Source organism: Mixophyes fleayi (assembly GCF_038048845.1).
Source record: "Mixophyes fleayi isolate aMixFle1 chromosome 2 unlocalized genomic scaffold, aMixFle1.hap1 SUPER_2_unloc_1, whole genome shotgun sequence".
Taxonomy (NCBI): domain Eukaryota; kingdom Metazoa; phylum Chordata; class Amphibia; order Anura; family Limnodynastidae; genus Mixophyes; species Mixophyes fleayi.
Window position 1 is genome coordinate 291,860 of NW_027445878.1, and position 5,641 is coordinate 297,500.

Below are 5,641 nucleotides of genomic sequence, written 5' to 3' on the forward strand. Positions count from 1 at the left end.
CATCATGCTTCCTTCCCCAGGGAACAGTGCCGCACTACCCTCGGGTCCGCCTTCCGTTTTCCCCGGGCCCTTCACGGACTTCTGCTCCCCCTCCATAGCACGGATGGTCTCGTATAATCCACCGTCCTCACTGTCCTCCTGGGCCACAACTACCTCGTTCGGAGGCAATGCCGCCGAGTCCTTCAGGTTAGCAGTGTCCATGGCGGCTCTCAATGCTTCCAATAAATTTACCTTCACCTTTACAGCCTCCATCAGGTCATCTATTTCAGCCGAGATGATCACTCGGTCCCGGCTATACGCCCGGTTTCTCTTCTTTTTCTTTTTGGCAATCATCCGCTCCAATCCTTCTACCTCTGCTTCCAATACTCCGATCCTGGCCTCGGCGTCCGTCTCCTCCTGCTCGCTGTCTTCTGATTCCGGCAGGCTGACGGTCGCCGGGTCTATCGGTTCCTCCGGCTTAGTATCCAAATCTGCGCTTGTCTGTAAACATAGTTTGCCTGCCGCCTTCCTCCCCGAACCTAGTTGCTCCACTAGGCCGGTTCCCAGTTCTTGGTCCCCCGTATTAATCTTCATACGGGCCGTCTCAAGGATGGCAGGTTCACACGCATCACTCTGTACGCTTGTCTGCATGCTTGGTTTCCCGGTACCTGGTTGCTCCACTAGGCCGGTTCCCGGTTCTTGGCCCCCGATATTAATCTTCATACGGGCCGGCTCAAGGATGGCAGGTTCACACGCATCACTCTGTACGCTTGTCTGCATGCTTGGTTTCCCCGTACCTAGTTGCTCCACTAGGCCGGTTCCCGGTTCTTGGTCCCCCGTATTAATCTTCATACGGGGCGTCCTCCGCACGCCCGTCTGCATACTCAGTTTCCCCGTACCTAGTTGCTCCACTAGGCCGGCTCCCGGTTCTTGGTCCCCCGTATTAATCTTCATACGGGGCGGCCTCCGCACACCCGTCTGCATACTCAGTTTCCCCGTACCTAGTTGCTCCACTAGGCCGGCTCCCGGTTCTTGGTCCCCCGCATTAATCTTCATACGGGGCGGCTCAAGGATGGCAGCGCTTGGGCCGGTACCGGGTTCCACGTCCATTTCCCTGTCCAGGGCAGACTCTGCGGTCAGTCCGTTGTTTTGCTGGTTCCTAGCTCCGGCCAAGCTGGTATTAGGCCTCACGCTAGAAACCTCTTCCATACTGGGTGATTCAGGCCTAGAAGCCTGGGGGCTCTCCACCACTCCTCCCCCAGGATCCTCCATCTATAGCTGGGATCAGTATCAAAGCTAAGTCTAGTTGCTGAGCTCTCCAAAACACGTCCTACCTCAGCGGCTGCTGGCACCAGACTTGCCCTCCAATGGGTCCTCGTTAAAGGATTTAAAGTGTACTCATTCCAATTACAGGGCCTCGAAAGAGTCCTGTATTGTTATTTTTCGTCACTACCTCCCCGAGTCGGGAGTGGGTAATTTGCGTGCCTGCTGCCTTCCTTGGATGTGGTAGCCGTTTCTCAGGCTCCCTCTCCGGAATCGAACCCTGATTCCCCGTTACCCGTGGTCACCATGGTAGGCGCGGAAAGTACCATCGAAAGTTGATAGGGCAGACATCCGAATGTATCGTCGCCGTCACGGGGACGTGCGATCAGCCCGAGGTTATCTAGAGTCGCCAAAGCGGCCAGGGGCCGGCGGGCCCGGGCCGAGGCCCGGAACACCGCCGGGGCGCCCCGGATTGGTCTTGGTCTGATAAATGCACGCATCCCGGGGGGTCAGCGCTCGTCGGCATGTATTAGCTCTAGAATTACCACAGTTATCCAAGTAACGGGTGGAGCGATCAAAGGAACCATAACTGATTTAATGAGCCATTCGCAGTTTCACTGTACCGGCCGTGTGTACTTACACGTGCATGGCTTAATCTTTGAGACAAGCATATGCTACTGGCAGGATCAACCAGGTAGCTTTCCCTCCAGGAATGGGGGGGGGAGCTGAGGGGGTAAGCCTCTGGGGAGGGGGGGCGGGCGGCGGACCGGCCCCAGGGAGGTGAGCCGGGGCTGTCGCCACCGGCCTCTCGCGGGGGGCTGGACCATCCGCTTCGCCCCACCCTCCCCCCGGCCCGCTCCCGCCGCCTGGCTCAACCCCTGTTCGCCTCAGGGAGGCTCCGAGGGCCGGGCGGGGGGCGGGCCGGGCCCGCGCTGGCGTGGGCAGCTGCCGGGCGGCAGCGGTGGGGGACGACGGGTCAGCGGGGGGAACTAGTGCGCTCCGCCGGGGTGGACCCGGGGGGTGTCAGGGTCGGGCGCGCCTCACGGTGCCGAGGGCGCCCGCCCATCCCCAGCCCGGGCTCCGGCCGTTTTGGGCGCCTGGGGGTCGGGGCGGGTCGGGGCAGACTCTGCCGCGGGGAGCAGCGTCCGGCCTCTCCCCGGCGCCGGGGAGGGGGACGCGCCTCGAGCGGCCGCCTTTACGGGTGGGGCCGGGCCGCTTCCGGGGCGGACGGGAGGGTGGCGGTCGCGCCAGCGGCGGGACCCCCCGGGGCCCCGCCTGGCGACCGTCCCTCCCCGCCGGGAAGCGGGGTGCCTGGTCGATCGGAGAGAGTCGACTCGCGGGGGACGTCGACGCGGGCTGAGAGAAATCCTCCCGAGGGAGAGAAATCGCTCGCCGCTCAGAGTCCCGCTCGGAGAATCCCAAAGCGCGTCTTATTGCGTTTGCCCCGCGCGCCAGTCCGGGGGGCCGGGTTCAGGACGCGGCCGGCCCTCTGGAACCCGGGGTCGGCCCCGGCGGCCGAATCCGTCCTCATCGGGCCTTCCGCCCTGGATCCCCCGGCCCGGGGGGTGGCCTACGACGCGGCAGCCGCGAGGGAGTGCGAGCGAAAACCGACGGCTCCCCGGCGGTCGGGGAGGTCCCTGGGCCTTTCTCCCAGGTTTGGCTCCCGGGGCCCCCTTGCTCCAGAGGTCCCCCGGCCAGCGGGGAGCCTCCCGGCGGGTTCCCCGGTGGTCGGGGAGGTCCCTGGGCCTTATTCCCAGATTTGGCCCCCGGGGGCCCCTGGCCCCAGAGGTCCCCCGGCCTGCGGGGAGCCTCCCGGCGGGTTTCCCGGTGGTCGGGGAGGTCCCTGGCCATTTTTCCCAGATTCGGCCCCCGGGGGGCGCTCGCTCCCTACGAGCTTGCCCGGCTTGTGCCCCTTGGTCTTTGAGTCTTTGGGGCCTCACCCCTGCAAGGCATTTGGGTCGACTTGCCTAAGACTCCCCCCCGGCCAGCCCAGTGGAGAGAGAGAAATCGCTCGCCGCTCAGAGTCCCGCTCGGAGAATCCCAAAGTGTGTCTTATTGCGTTTGCCCCGCGCGCCAGTCCGGGGGGCTGGGTTCGGGACGCGGCCGGCCCTCTGGAACCCGGGGTCGGCCCCGGTGGCCGAATCCGTCCTCGTCGGGCCTTCCGCCCTGGATCCCCCGGCCCGGGGGCAGCCAGACGCGGAAGTACAAACCGACAGCTTGGCCTGGAGTGACAAAAACTGCTGCGAGTGCCTGGGCGAAGGTGCCTTTGGGCGGCTGGCTCCGTCGCGGACTTGGAGAAAAGCCTGCCGCTGCAGCTCCAGCTCACCCTAACCCTAACCCTAACCCTAACCCTAACCCTAAGTCCGACGCTCAAGTACAAACCGACAGCTTGGCCTGGAGTGACAAAAACTGCTGCGAGTGCCTGGGCGAAGGTGCCTCTGGGCGGCTGGCTCCGTCGCGGACTTGGAGAAAAGCCTGCCGCTGCAGCTGCAGCTCACCCTAACCCTAACCCTTCGGCCAGGGTCGCCTAACCCTAACCCTAACCCTAACCCTTCGGCCAGGGTTGCCTAACCCTAACCCTAACCCTAATATATCCGGGTTGCCTAACCCTAACCCTTCGGCCAGGGTTGCCTAACCCTAACCCTAACCCTAACCCTAACCCTAATTCGGGTCCCTAACCCTAACCCTTCGGCCAGGGTCGCCTAACCCTAACCCTAACCCCTAACCCTAACCCTAACACTTCGGCCAGGGTTGTCTAACCCTAACCCTAACCCTAGCACTTCGGCCAGGGTTGCCTAACCCTAACCCTAACCCTAACCCTGGAGTGATATGTCCGGGACGGAGGCGCTCACCCTAACCCTAACCCTAACCCTAACCCTAACAGTAACCCTAACACTTCGGCCAGGGTTTCCTAACCCTAACCCTTACCCTAACACTTCGGCCAGGGTTCCCTAACCCTAGCCCTAACCCCTAACCCTAACCCCTAACCCTAACCCTAACACTTCGGCCAGGGTTCCCTAACCCTAACCCCTAACCCCTAACCCTAACCCTAACCCTAACACTTCGGCCAGGGTTGCCTAACCCTAACCCTAACCCTTCGGCCAGGGTCGCCTAACCCTAACCCTAACCCTTCGGCCAGGGTTGCCTAACCCTAACCCTAACCCTAAACCTAATATGTCCGGGTTGCCTAACCCTAACCCTAACCCTAACCCTTCGGCCAGGGTTGCCTAACCCTAACCCTAACCCTAACCCTGGAGTGATATGTCCGGGACGGAGGTGCTCACCCTAACCCTAACCCTAACCCTAACAGTAACCCTAACACTTCGGCCAGGGTTTCCTAACCCTAACCCTAACCCTAACCCTAACACTTCGGCCAGGGTTCCCTAACCCTAACCCCTAACCCTAACCCTAACACTTCGGCCAGGGTTCCCTAACCCTAACCCCTAACCCTAACCCCTAACCCTAACCCTAACCCTAACACTTCGGCCAGGGTTGCCTAACCCTAACCCTAACCCTTCGGCCAGGGTCGCCTAACCCTAACCCTAACCCTTCGGCCAGGGTTGCCTAACCCTAACCCTAATATGTCCGGGTTGCCTAACCCTAACCCTAACCCTAACCCTTCGGCCAGGGTTGCCTAACCCTAACCCTAACCCTAACCCTAATATGTCCGGGTTGCCTAACCCTAACCCTAACCCTTCGGCCAGGGTTGCCTAACCCTAACCCTAACACTTCGGCCAGGGTTGCCTAACCCTAACCCTAACAGTAACCCTAACACTTCGGCCAGGGTTGCCTAACCCTAACCCTAACCCTAACCCTAACCCTGGAGTGATATGTCCGGGACGGAGGCGCTCACCCTAACCCTAACCCTAACAGTAACCCTAACACTTCGGCCAGGGTTGCCTAACCCTAACCCTAACCCAAACCCTAACCCTAACACTTCGGCCAGGGTTGCCTAACCCAAACCCTAACCCTAACACTTCGGCCAGGGTTGCCTAACCCTAACCCTAACCCTAACCCTTCGGCCAGGGTCGCCTAACCCTAACCCTAACCCTTCGGCCAGGGTTGCCTAACCCTAACCCTAACCCTAAACCTAATATGTCCGGGTTGCCTAACCCTAACCCTAACCCTTCGGCCAGGGTTGCCTAACCCTAACCCTAACCCTAACCCTGGAGTGATATGTCCGGGACGGAGGTGCTCACCCTAACCCTAACCCTAACCCTAACAGTAACCCTAACACTTCGGCCAGGGTTTCCTAACCCTAACCCTAACCCTAACCCTAACACTTCGGCCAGGGTTCCCTAACCCTAACCCCTAACCCTAACCCTAACACTTCGGCCAGGGTTCCCTAACCCTAACCCCTAACCCTAACCCCTAACCCTAACCCTAACCCTAACACTTC